The sequence below is a fragment of the Schistocerca piceifrons genome, chromosome 1 (genome assembly GCF_021461385.2).
Source record: "Schistocerca piceifrons isolate TAMUIC-IGC-003096 chromosome 1, iqSchPice1.1, whole genome shotgun sequence".
Lineage (NCBI taxonomy): Eukaryota > Metazoa > Arthropoda > Insecta > Orthoptera > Acrididae > Schistocerca > Schistocerca piceifrons.
Genome location: NC_060138.1, coordinates 1044884289 through 1044898666, shown reverse-complemented (window position 1 = coordinate 1044898666; position 14378 = coordinate 1044884289). Strand labels below are relative to the sequence as shown.

Below are 14378 nucleotides of genomic sequence, written 5' to 3'. Positions count from 1 at the left end.
TTCCAGTTACAGACTCCAATCGCTCCATGATTCATATGTTAATTATTTTTGCAGTTGTATGCATTGAAACGTAATGTCATTTCTACATTTATAATTGCCTTCTAAAACTACTGCGATGTGTAACAAAAATTGGAATCGGTAACTATAACTGATCTTCTGTATAGGTCAATTCTAGTTACCGATTCCAACTTTTCGATGGTTCATAATTTTAGACATTTCTGCAGTAAATCCGTGGACTACGTTTTTGTAGGATTATTGATCTCAGATATTGTAGGTACAGCTTCCAAATTTTTCTCTTTCTCATAATAATGAAGATAGTAATACCATATCTAGAAATCGTGTAACAATTTAATACGCACACCTTGTGTTAAAACGATCTAAATAACGATCCGTGGAAACTAGAATTACTATATAGGTCAGATCCAGTTATCGATTCCAGTATTTGTTAGACCCTACTTTTTTTGGGAATTTAAGGAGATGGGACCCGGATAAACTGACAGAACCAAAGGTTGCAGAGTGTTTCAGGGATAGCATTAGGGAACGATTGACAAGAAAGGGGAAACAAATACAGTAGAAGAAGAATCGGTAGCTTTGAGAGATGTAATAGTGAAGACAGCAGAGGATCAAGTTGGTAAAAAGACGAGGGCTAGTAGAAATCCTTGGGTAACAGAAGAAATATTGAATTTAATTGATGAAAGGAGAAAATATAAAAATGCAGTTCATGGAGCAGGCCAAAAGGAATGCAAACGTCTCAAAAATGATATCGACAGGAAGTGCATAATGATTAAGCAGGGGTGGCTAGAGGACAGATGTAAGGATGTAGAGGTATATATCCCTAGGGGTAAGATAAATACTGCCTACAGGAAAATTAGAGAGACCTTCGGAGAAAAGAGAACCACTTGTATGAATATCAAAAGCTCAGATGGAAACCTAGTCCTAAGCAAAGAATGGAAAGCAAAAAGGTGGAAGGAGTATATATAGGGTCTATACAAGGGTGATGCACTTCAGGACAATATTATGGAAATAGAACAGCATGTAGATGAAGATGAAATGGGAGATATGATACTGCGTGAAGAGTTTGACAGAGCACTGAAAGATCTAAGTCGAAACAAGGCCCTGGGAGTAGACAACATTCCAGAAGAACTACTGATAGCCTTGGGAGAGCCAGTCCTGACAAAATTCTACCATCTGGTGGGCAAGATGTATGAGACAGGCGAAATACCTTCCGACTTCAAGAAAAATATAATAATTCCAATCCCAAAGGAAGGAGGTGTTGACAGATGTGAAAATTATCGAACTATCAGTTTAATAAGTCACGGCTGCAAAATGCTAACGCGAATTCTTTACAGACGAATGGAAAAACTGGTAGAAGTCAACCTCGGGGAAGATCAGTTTGGATTCCGTAGAAATATTGGAACACGTGAGACAATACTGACCCTACGACTTACCGTAGAAGAAAGATTAAGCAAATGCAAACCTACGTTTCTAACATTTGTAGACTTAAAGAAAGCTTTTGACAATGTTGACTGGAATACTCTTTCAAATTCTGAAGGTGGCTGGAGTAAAATACAGGGAGAGAAAGGCTATTTACAATTTGTACAGAAACCAGATGGCAGTTACAAGAGTCGAGGGGCATGAAAGGGAAGCAGTGGTTGGGAAGGGAGTGAGACAGGGTTGTAGCCTCTCCCCGATGTTATTCAATCTGTATATTGAGCAAGCAGTGAAGGAAACAAAAGAAAAATTCGGAGTAGGAATTAAAATCCATGGAGAAGAAATAAAAACTTTGAGGTTCGCCGATGACATAATTCTGTCAGAGACAGCAAAAGAACTGGAAGAGCAGTTGAACGGAATGGACAGCGTCTTGAAAGGAGGATATAAGATGAACATCAGCAAAATCAAAATGAGGATAACGGAATGTAGTCGAATTAAATTAGGTGATGCTGAGGGAATTAAATTAGGAAATGAGACACTTAAAGTAGTACATGAGTTTTGCTATTTGGGGAGCAAAATAACTGATGATGGTCGAAGTAGAGAGGATATAAAATGTAGACTGGCAATGGCAAAGAAAGCGTTTCTGAAGAAGAGTATAGATTGAAATGTCAGGAAGTAGTTTCTGAAAGTATTTGTATGAAATGTAGCCATGTATGGAAGTGAAACATGGACGATAAATAGTTTGGACAAGAAGAGAATAGAAGCTTTCGAAATGTGGTGCTACAGAAGAATGCTGACGATTAGATGGGTGGACCACGTAACTAATGAGGAGGTATTGAATAGAATTGGGGAAAAAGAGAAATTTGTGGCACAATTGGACTAGAAGCGGGGATCCGTTGGTAGGACATGTTTTGAGGCGTCAGGGGATGACCAATATAGTATTGGAGGGCAGCGTGGAGGGTAAAAATCATAGGGGGAGACCAAGAGATGAATACACTAAGCAGATTCAGAAGGATGTAGGTTGCAGTAGGTACTGGGAGATGAAGCTTGCACAGTATAGAGTAGCATGGAGAGCTGCATCAAACCAGTCTCTGGACTTAAGACTACAACTACTACTACTACTACTACTACTTTTTTGTCAGTTTTCGTTACCTTTGTACTCATCCCATTAGATTTAACAATCAATACTAAAAGTTTACGCTGATTCATATTATTATGACTTCGCTATGTGCTATATTGCACTGGATTTAAAGGTTTTCTGTGCTTTTCTTACTGACATAAATTGCGATAATGATTTACATCAGACCTGTGTACCTCTTTTTCTGTTCTTATTAATTTTCGTTGACTTTAATTCTTGTCGGTATAATTTGGGCTAAGTAAGTAATCACGTGAACTGTGTTCGTAATTTTATCGTATGGTATATTCGTTTGTATACGAATATGATCAGTTGTTTTCAAAGACAGCTTATACAGCTTGTCCATCTGATTGCTTAGTATAGTCGTGTAAAGATTTGAACTAAATTGGTTAAGAACTATTCGAGGTTTTTAGTAACTACGTTTCCCGTTTATTACATACATACATGGTTAACTATTATGGTATATTACAAAAATATGGAGCCTTAAGTCCGTCCGAATCTTCATTTGAGTATCGGGTAAGAATTTGAAATAAATTATCCGATTATTTTTCATGATTTTTGGTAATTACATTATACAGCTTGTCTTCATATTGTAGTATAGATAATATTACTGATACAGATTTAGTTTTGTGCAAGTATTAGTCGGAATGTTCCTTATCTTTGAACGAGAGCTGTTTTATAAGAAGAGTTTGCCGCATATCCTCGATAAATTATCCTCCAATAATGAAATTGTTAGGACTAGCGTAATCAATAATTTACTACATATTTCAAATAGTGTGTTACTGAAAAAAATTTTAATGCTACCATTTTATGATAGTTACCTGCAACATACAATGTAGTTAACCGAGAGAGTATAATTTGTGAATGACTGACACGTACTACTTACAGGTAACATTCAAATACTGAGAAAACTTGGTGTTCATATTTTTCATAGTTTTCGGCATTGGCTGGTACAGTAATACGAGAAATATCGCTGCAAAGTTTTAGAATCCAGAGCCATCAGATACTTTCAGTTGCAAAGAGAAGAGCAGCGAACGACAAAAAAAAAAAGGTTTTATGTTTAATCCCCAAACACGTTTCACCACACTTCCTGCATCTAAAATGTTTTTTTCCCTTTTTGTTTTTGAAATATATGCATAGATATTTTTTGTCGTTTAAGGATATGTTATCAGGTTTCGTGGTGGTTAAAATTACATTACTTGTGCCCTGTGGATGCTAACAGAAATCATCCCCAAGTCATCTGCAACACAGGAATGTTGGGGCAACGTTTGAATAAACTTTTTGTGTATAGTATAATCTTTAAACTATATAGTCTGTCGAAACAGTGGCCTTTGCTCCCCCCCCCCCCCCCCCCAACCTCAAAAAAGGAAAAAGGGCGTCAACCATTACTGTAGTTGACAAGCTATAGCTTGAGCTGTACGTCGTTTACGTTTGACTGCTAAATTTGTGGTTGTTTATTGTAATGCTTAAAATGACATGCGAACATTTCTAAAATTTCGAGAGGTTTTCGTTTGGAAAAACTGTTTGGTGTGGTTTACTATTTATGAATAGTGCTGCGTATTTTAAGAGCGATTACTTGTTTTCTCGTGCTCGTTGATGGATTGTGGATGTTAGAATGTTGTGTGTTACCCACATTTTTCCCTGCCCTAACATCCTTGCATTGCAAATGACAGGCTGTATTTATTTTTAGACTTCTGGCTGATTGCTGTTGGCAGCCACAGGACACACAAAGCAAAAAAAAAAAAATGAAGTACGTACGTAATCTAAACAACAGAATCTGACGTCAGCGGTTTCATAACCCACATAAAATTTGTGTATTCATATTTCAGAAAAAATGAAAAGGGGAAAAAAGAAAACGGTGAGCTGAACACAGTTGTGATGAAACGTGTGTAGGGATTAAAGGAAAAAAACATGGTTTCTTACAAGAAGGTGGACCACCTTTTTTATGAAAGCAAGGGAACACAGCTGAAAAAAGTCCATTATAAGTAGTTCTTCCATTAGTTTATTTGTAAGTCTGTATTCTTCAGAATCTGTATTTTCCTGATATTTTTTTACATGAAGTACAGATATTTCAGTGTAGAACGTCAGTGGTTAGTCAGGTGTGTGCTGAGCGCGCGGTGTCGTGTCGTGTTGCAGGCGATGGAGCTGCAGCGACGCCGCTGTTAGACGGCCGCAGCCCGGGGCTCGAGCGCCCGCCGCCGCCACGCCGCAGCAGCCGCCGTCCCGGCGCCGCGGCCATGACTCTCTGCCTCACGCCGCCACACAGAAAGGTACGTCTCTCTTCTGGCAACAGCCACCACCCAGCGACGCGCTGTTCTTCTGGCGAACCAGTGTCGGTGCGCCACACTAACTTTCATTGCTCTCCAATATTGTGACAAGAGGGCAGCGGTTCTTGGGGAGATAACAATTTTCCAAAAAAAGATACATACAAAGGTCGGAAAGTTTCCAGGTTTTGTTTTGTTGTCAGGACTCTCGCCCAAGTTACTGTGTCTGACAATGCTGGCTCATCCCTTCTAAGTTATCAAACATGCCATATTTTTCTGAATCATAGTTTCACAATTATGATTACTTAACTATTTCTTCTTCACTACATTCTTTTTAAATGGGACTTGTTTATAGTAATGTTACCAGTTGCGTATGGAACTTTCAGTGAATTTCCACTTATCATTGTGTTCCGCCAGTAAAATGTACAAGGAACCATCCTCTAACTTTATTTATTTTTTTATTTATTTATTTTTATTTTTTTGTCTTCTGCTCGTTTCATGTAGTACTTCAGACCACGACTCCGTTACAGATTTATTACAGAGGGAGGAATGACATGAATATCCACGCAGATACGCGTGCTTCGTTGCGTTATTTTTTTATATCCAATTTATTCAGCAGAAAACCATGTAGACGGGGAACCCAACTGTGACAATTTCATGGATTAAGAAGGCGCTGAAGCTTTATTTAATCATTCTATCATCAGATCACAACCGGTGACAGATGACAGGTAACTAACGTATGATATACTACTTAAATGTCACCTGAGGATACGGTTTTCAGTGCCACGAAAGCGGTTGTAAACTGATACGAGGGGCATTCAATTTGTAATGCAACACATTTCTTTCTCGGCCAATGTAGGCTGAAAAAATGCGGAATCCGTTGTGGGGCACGTTGGAATATTACCGCTTCAGCCCGTGTTGTTGTTGTGGTCTTCAGTCCTGAGACTGGTTTGATGCAGCTCTCCATGCTACTCTATCCTGTGCAAGCTTCATCATCTCCCAGTACCTACTGCAACCTACATCCTTCTGAATCTGCTTAGTGTATTCATCTCTTGGTCTCCCTCTACGATTTTTACCCTCCATGCTGCCCTCCAATGCTAAATTTGTGATCCCTTGATGCCTCAAAACATGTCCTACCAACCGATCCCTTCTTCTAGTCAAGCTGTGCCACAAACTTCTCTTCTCCCCAATCCTATTCAATACCTCCTCATTAGTTACGTGATCTACCTACCTTATCTTCAGCATTCTTCTGTAGCACCACATTTCGAAAGCTTCTATTCTCTTCTTGTCCAAACTATTTATCGTCCATGTTTCACTTCCATACATGGCTACACTCCATACAAATACTTTCAGAAACGACTTCCTGACACTTAAGTCTATACTCGATGTTGACAAATTTCTCTTCTTCAGAAACGCTTTCCTTGCCATTGCCAGTCTACATTTTATATCCTCTCTACTTCGACCATCATCAGTTATTTTACTCCCTAAATAGCAAAACTCCTTTACTACTTTAAGTGTCTCATTTCCTAAGTGTTATGTTCATGAAATTCCGATAGGTGGCGGCGCAATACGCAACTTTCAAAATGGTGTCTGTAATGGAGGTGCGTTTGGCGGATACTCAGACGCTTGTAGAATGCCTATGGAGACCTGGCAGTGGACCAAAGCACGGTGAAACGTTGGGAGAGGCATCATCGCAACAAGTTCACGCAAACCTGACAGATCTCTCTAGTTCTGGCCAGCCGTATACAGCTGTGACTCGTGTTGCAACGTGTGGAGACTCTCATTCGTGGCTGTCGACGGATCACAAATCAAACCCATCGCTGCTCAACTGGACGTCTCTGTTGGTAGTGCTGAAACACTCGTCCACCACTTCGGGTGTTCACAAGTGCGTGTCCGGTAGGTTCCTCGCCGCCTAATGATACCATAAAGAGTGACCCAAGTACCATCTGTGCGGAATAGCTTGCGCGTCACGAGGCTGATAGTGACAATTTTATTGATCCAAAATGATGTTGGCTCAGACGTTGACGCCACCTTCTGGCATACAGGCCTTCCCACTGAGGTGGAGCAAGGCAGTCACATTGAACGGAGTTGAGTTGAAAAATAGTTTTCTAAATAAGAGTGGAGAATAATGTGGTGTATTGAAATCGTGAATAAAACTAACCTGCTTCCAGGAAAAAATTGTTGCATTACTTATTGAACGCCCCTCTTAATAAAAAGATTAAATATAGCTGTAGCGCCTTCAGTCCACGAGACCATTCCATTATACTAATAGGCAGCCGCTGTCTGTCTTGTCATTGCCAGTTTGTCTTCCCAGCCTCTAATGATTGTATATAAACCATCGGGCCAACACGGTAGAGAAAAGACTGTTCGTTTCATCGACCATTTAGTTCATGTTCTGCAGCGGCGTTACTAACCATGTCCTTCAGCGCCCTGAATCCAGTATCAACAACATTACTTTTGCCCTTCTAAATGTGGTCCAAATGCATCGGTGCAAGCAATGTATTTTTTCCATATCACATGGAATTTGGCGTTATAATGCAGCTTGAGTTCCTCACATGCAGGTAAAATTACTCTTGCGCCTGTAAATCCGATACAACACCTTTTTAAGCATGTTGTCATAAGTGAATGTTGTTGTTAGATGTCACGTTTTATATCCTTAATTAGAAGTCATTAATTGGTAACTTTAACTGTTGCTTCACAGAATGCAATGACGCAGAAAACTGATATTCAAAGTGTGTCTCGGTTTTGGACCCTAACCTTCGCAAAATACTGGAATAGCCCGTAGAATTCCAATAAGGCGCTATAGTATGCAGCACATTTCGGTAACTGCGTTTCCTGTGGTGATAACAGCCAGTTGTAGTAAATTCTAATCATTTCCGTTTTACCTTTGACAACGAGCAAGTCTTCAGTCATCACTCTCCCGTCCTCTTCAGGTTTAGTCAGCATGAAATAGGATACTTGTGCGCCGACTCTCGACTCGAAAGTACACCGTTCAGAATTCTGCTTATGGATGAGATTTTCGTTGCCAATATTTGGCCGGTAAGGAGAGGATTAAATTCCCAACCACTCAGAAGGTGAGAGCATGTGCTCTTCGCGAGGATTAAGCAGTGTGGCGGCACACAGTTTCACCCTCTCCCTTCTTTCATAATCATCATCTCATAATACAACACAAACATAACACCATATATGATGAATCTATTACAAGCACCTACATTCTTCACACATGCGACACAGATCTCACGTATCCGCAAGGAAACGGGCCAGTCTACACGAAGAAAGAAGACGTTTTCCGACAGGCAGCCGAACCCACCCCGTGAGTGTTCTAGCTAACAATCCCATACAACATTTACGTTGTGTAATAATTCTTCGAGTGGGGTCTTTCAGCTCGTTGCTCCCATGGCTCTCTTGGAGAGGAATAGGAAAGTGTACCGGCACTGGATTTTACACTCTCATAGTCTTTCATTTCTTACTCATCCGAAAAGTGCATAAACAGAACACCATTGCACGAGAATTCGCCGCATCATCCACTCGATAAAAATACACACCGGACATTTCATAACTTAAACTTAACAGAAAGGAAAAACGGCGACGACAGCCACCCCGCCCCCCACCTCACCCCCCCCCCCTCCCCACCCACACCACTGCTCAACTGTAGAACTAACACTGCGTCCACCATCTATTCGAGAATTAGGTATTTGATCAAAAGCTGACGTTTGCAGCTTTGGCTTACTAACATAGCGATTTATTGAAACTTTTTCCTGTACGTGATTCACACCGTAAATGAGAAATACGTACTTGGTTAAAATTTGTAAGTTACAGGGTTTGCATACTGATGATAACATTTATTGGACGACGTGAAGTTACATAATTTCAGATGAATTGATATTGTTGCTTGTAGTCAAGCAAATTCGTAATTTCTTCTCCGTAAAGGTTTCGAAAGCTATAATCCAGTGTTTAGGTTTGTACAGCCAATCTTCGAGCGAGATGCCACATTTAGACACCGAAATCGGGATTGGGAGGAAGGTGGTTGAATTACCTCTCTGATCATCCGCATTTAGGTTTTCCGAAATTTCCCGAAAGAGGTCAATGCCGGAAATTTTGTTGAAAGAGACACTATTAAAAGTTTCTTCCCTAATCAGAGCTCGTGCGCAGTCTACAATGGCACCCTCTTCTACGGAATCTTACATCGTAATGTTCTTTCCTTGTTAGTACCGACACCAATATAAATTTCCCATATGAGTACCAAATACAACATTTGAGAAGTTAAAGCGTATTTCCTCCGCATAATCTAATCACCTTAACGTAATCTTTATTCTTTGGACGTTATTACGATTACAGTCGTTGCAAGTGACCTTGGAGTCCTCGATAAGTTACAGAGTGGACAGTGTGAATATGGTATCATGCCGCTCGTAGGAAATGCACGCTAGATAAGACAGATGAGTGTGCCATGCTACTGTTCCAATTGTCAGCCCGAGTTTACTGAGTCACGGTGAGGTTGTGGTGACGTTATGCGCAATCATCTTATTTAGTGTGACTCAGTGTTTAATAAGATAAGTCGCCTATTCAGATGACGTGTAAATCATTCCGTGAGAGACTGTGAATAGCTTCCTTCACTGACAACTCCCGGAAAGGACGAATATCCTGCGTGTTTTTAGAGAATTTCTCTTGCGGTCGCGTCTTCAAAATGCGTGTATAATCCTTTGAAACTGTGCTTTAGTAACACTGTGTCCTGTGAGAACATGCATTTCGTGACCACCTTAGCCTACTGCAGAAACATCTTTTATCAAACCGCAAGTGTCCAAATTATCTACCGGTACAAGCGTAGTGTTGTAAAATGCCGTGGCTTTTAAAAGTTGGGGCAAATGCCCAGGATAAATGTCTGGACAAATGCCCAATATTCATAAATGCCCGAACATTTAAGCATTTTTAAAGACCGCTAAGTGGCGCTTACAAAAAAAAAGCAGATAGTTTGCATTAGAAGCGGTGTTCGTAACAATGCTTCTTTAGTGGTTGGATAGAAACACCACTGCTTTTTGAGTGGTTGTGTAAAAAAGCTGTAAAAGTGGCTTGATAGTTGGGGAAAAATTAGTAGAGGAATTAAATTGGATTGTAAACGTAACTTTTTACATCTTTAGTGAGGTCATTTCTTGGGATGGTAAACACTCAAGTATAAAAGTAGTGTTTGAAATGAAGTATAGTTTGTATTGACTAGCTAGACTGTAGGTAGTATTTTTACTTCCACTATGCTACAGCAAAAAAAAAAAAGGAAATCGTTCTCAATCAGTTTCTTGACTTCATAAGTTGAAGAAGATTCATGAGCTTCCGACTCTGTCCCAGATTTTCCTGAATCTGATTCCTCACTGACCACTGGGTTCTTTTCCATTTTGTCTTTGCTTCGACTGTTCAGTATGGGTTTTTCCTTGAGAACAACAGACTTAGGTTGTCCTCCTGCTCCATGAATCAACTTCCAGTTACAGGAGAGATAAGTTAGTTTTGCAGCTCTCTGATGCTTTTTTTGCTGTGCGTCCATCCAAAAGTGCTGAAGAGATTGTGTGTAGCAGCAGATGTGATTTTTGCGCCCAGAATTTTTAGGGCAACTTCTGACAATTCACAAGCTCCTCTTAAAACTAGTCACGTAGTAGAGGATTTATATGATGTTTTTTACGTTCCTGAGGGTGAGGACCCATTCCTTCCCACAAAGATTGTCTGAACCAAATTCCTTGTTTGTCCATATAATCAGCAAAGTTCTTTCTAATCTGAATAATATCTAGTTCACAGTTCTTCGTTCTACCACAAGCCAACCTTCTTGCATCAATCATCTTTATAAGCTTTAGTTTACTACCTTGTTGCATCAAGCATCTTGATAGGCTTTAGGTTACTACCTTGTTCTGCTGGATCAAGATAATTAGCTGCAAGGTGAATAGAAGAGGGCTTGTTGAACTTCGTGGCTATTTTATGAACTTCATGCTTGTTAAACTGTAGAGATGTAATAAAATGAACGCTTGGTTGATAAGCTCTTATCACTTTCTCAACTCTCACTCAGAATGCGCGCGCAAATTAGAGAGAGACAGAGAGAGAGAGAGAGAGAGACAGAGAGAGAGAGAGAGAGAGAGAGAGAGAGAGAGAGAGAAGAGAAAAGTGATGCATACGTGCGTATGATAAATTCCTTCCATCAAAAATATTTCTTCTCTTAATACCTCCTCCTGTGTTACCACAGACGACGTGTCGCTGATCTCATTCGTACTAAGATTGCAGTACCCGTGAGGTGCCTATTTGTTTCCACCGCCCTGAGTAGAATGCATAAATTCTACTAAATGTTCAACAATCTGCAGTCTTCTATAGTTTTTGTCCCCTGCGCAGAAAACAGCGTGTAGGTCGTGAGTCCGTAGTCTTGAGGCTGTAAGAAATTCTTAGCGAGGAACTGTTATTTTAGAAATAATTAAATTTCCGCTCAGTTTGTTTATACGGGATGCAATTACATTCCACTTACTCACAAACACTTTCTATTCTTCAACAAAATAATTAACTGCATATTTCTGTAATTACAATCACACTTCTCAACTAGACATTGCAAGTCCAGTCTTAACTGATACCGCGGCAGACATCATGACTTCCCTCCGAGGCTTCTGGACGAGATCTCACGTTTACAAACTAGACATTGAAAATTAAGTCTTAAATGATACCGCGGCGGACAATATGTCCGTCCTCCGCGACTCTGCCGAGCGAGTTATGATCTTACTGCCCAACAACTTCGCCCGCCATCCATGTGAGGCGCGATCCGAAGGTCACCGAAGTGCTTCGTCTGCCTTTTCTTTTTGTAGTTGTTTATTATTCTGCTATTTATTAATACATGTGAAACAATGGAATGATTCTACGCTACTGAGAGATCCTTTAATTTGAAATTCAAGTAAATACGCAGTTTAGTTGATCTAACATTAATAATAGATTATCATTTTGGCGTACAACTTACGAACGCAGTAGCCAACCGCGGGGAAGGACCACAATTTAGGCGGTCTTCTCACGAAACCCGTACCGGACAAACCCTCTGTCATCGGCACCCCACACCACATTACGTCATATTGCCACAGCTGCCTCCTCAACTGCTCTAAGAGCTCCTACCTGAATATGACGGCTGCAAAGCCAGAAATATTACAATTGTGATCCCAAAAGAATATAAGGAACTGATTCTGTCATTCGCGCCGCAAATATGGTTGGAAGCAGTTCTGTCTTCTCTACCCATAACCAATTTCACTTGGAATGTCAGCAACTAGAGACTGCAGAGCGTGATGGTTCTCAAAACTGAGTTGCATGGGATGGTAGTAGTCACTTCTGTTCAACTTGAAAAAGCGCTGTTGAATTTTTGGATAACCGTGCCGAATATTGACACGATGTTCGTACGTTTGAGGCGCTCATTTTAATGATTTGTCTCCTGTCTCTAGTTTTAAACACGCCCTTTAAAATTTTTTAATTCATTCAGTAGCAAGTTGAATGCGTTATTAAAATTATGAATGACCATTTGTCGTAATATGAATCTTCAATTATACATGTATTGTTTTCAGCAGAAAGACAGTAACAACAGAAATAATTATCATAGTTGCATATTTTTCATTGCGAATGGCTCGTTATTTCTAATAATTACTGAGTTTTTCCAAACGTCTTAGCAAACCGGCATATAGTACTTCTCAAAAGGTGAAAGATACATCATAATGATCAAGTCATTTGAAAAATGTTACAAAATCCATTTACATCTTTTGAAACGAAGTTATATTGCGTTCTAGATACATTAAATTTGCTTCGTGCCTTAAATTGCACCGACCAGTTATCTACCTTGTAATACGACCTCATTGTGTTTCAAGAGAATTATAGAAATATGTTTCCTTGTTAACTACTACTCGTTTATTGCTATTGAAATACGTGAATGAAGCGACAAGTCAGTTTTCCCTTCCAGTACTCAAAAGTGTTAATGACAAAATCATGAATCTAAGTGTTTCAACGCATGAAATAAAAAGTTGAAGTTTTTGTTATCTAACAGAGTTACTTAAATGTATAGGCAACGTCATTAACAAGAACCAAATAATGCTGATCTATCATTGAATTAACTGTCAACTAGTTCATTACATCTGCCGAATCCAGTACTTTTCATCCTAACACGAAGCCTTTCGCAGAGTTTGGTAGATAACATTCACTTGCAGACCAATTCTGATGGTACTCACATGTGTTCCCATCCAAATATCACTGTTAAAATGTTCGTCGCACCTGGAGTGAAGTGAAGATCGATTGATGTGTGAAAATGAGCGGGAAATGTGATCCGCTGCTTATACAAATGTTTGTCGGACGCCAGGTTAGAATGGAAGACAGATTTCTGTAATTATTTCTGGAAATGAAACGTTGACCACGATAATTTTTAATCAGATATTTTTATTCATTTTTGGTAAGTGTAAGTTCATTTGTACACAAGCTAGGAAAAATGGAGGCCAATATGAAACGAGTCGAAAAACTGGTGACGGGAAAAAGAATTATATACAAAAATTCGAGTAATGGAAGCTATTTGTCGGTTGTAGATTGCTTCTGGTTTCCGAAAAATATGTAATTTGTACAGTACTTCCAAAAAAGTAAAATGCGCACTATTGTGGAAGGCAGGCTCAGTGAAAAACCTAAAATAGCAACAGTTACTTAAAAACGGGCCATAGTAACAGCAAAAATTCGTAAAGCTGACTTGAGGCATGGTCGATTGCACGTCATAGCACGATTGGCTTATCACGCTATCACGATCATTTCGACATGGAATGTGCGGGAGTAATTGTCAAGACTGACTTTTCCCAGATCGTCAGACAAACCAGAGCTGTCACCGAAAGTTGTGTAACACGTTTACCAATTTCTAACGATGATGCTCGCATTCTGTGGGTCCTTATATATATATATATATATATATATATATATAATCTCAGGATGCATTGCCTAAGGTATTTGTGTAGAGTTCAGCCTTGCTCGAAAGTGAAACACAGATCTGACAAAAGAATAAAAGCCATTGAAATGTGGTGATACAGAAGAATGCTGAAGACTAGATGAGGGTAGATCGTATGACTAATTACATGATACTGAATCGAAATCGGAAAAAAATGTGGGGCACAATTTGCCTAAAACAAAGGATTAGTTGAGAGGATACATCCTGAAGCATGACAGAATCGTCATGGTGACAGAAGGAAAAGAACGTAGAGTGACGCCAAGCAGGTCGAAATGGATGTAAATTGCTGTAGTTTATGCAGAGATGAGTAGGCTAGCTCTGGATAGTTTAGCGTGGTGAGCTGTCTCAAACAAGTCTTCGCGACGACGACGACGGCGATGATGATGAGGCCCTATCCACGGCTGCTAGTTTGGCTTCGAATGCTTTTCGCACTTCAAGCATTAGTCAGCGTTACCACATGACAGAAGACACGCCCCACAGCGTATTTCCACCAGAACCTGCCTCATTTTCAGTATTCCTGATATACCTAATTGGCATCGTCTACCAACCTCCGAAGGTAGGTGGGATGTCCAGTTCTGAAACT

The 14378-nt window shown here is 39.9% G+C and overlaps 1 long non-coding RNA gene across 1 annotated transcript in view; it reads left to right on the top strand.

Annotated features, from left to right (window-relative positions):
- LOC124730494 overlaps positions 1–4769 on the top strand; it is a 179493-nt gene extending 174724 nt beyond the window's left edge. Inside the window, exon 3 of the long non-coding RNA XR_007008021.1 lies at positions 4703–4769. This is a non-coding gene — a long non-coding RNA (uncharacterized LOC124730494). The remainder of the gene's footprint in view (positions 1–4702) is intronic.
- The last annotated feature ends 9609 nt before the right edge of the window (positions 4770–14378 follow it).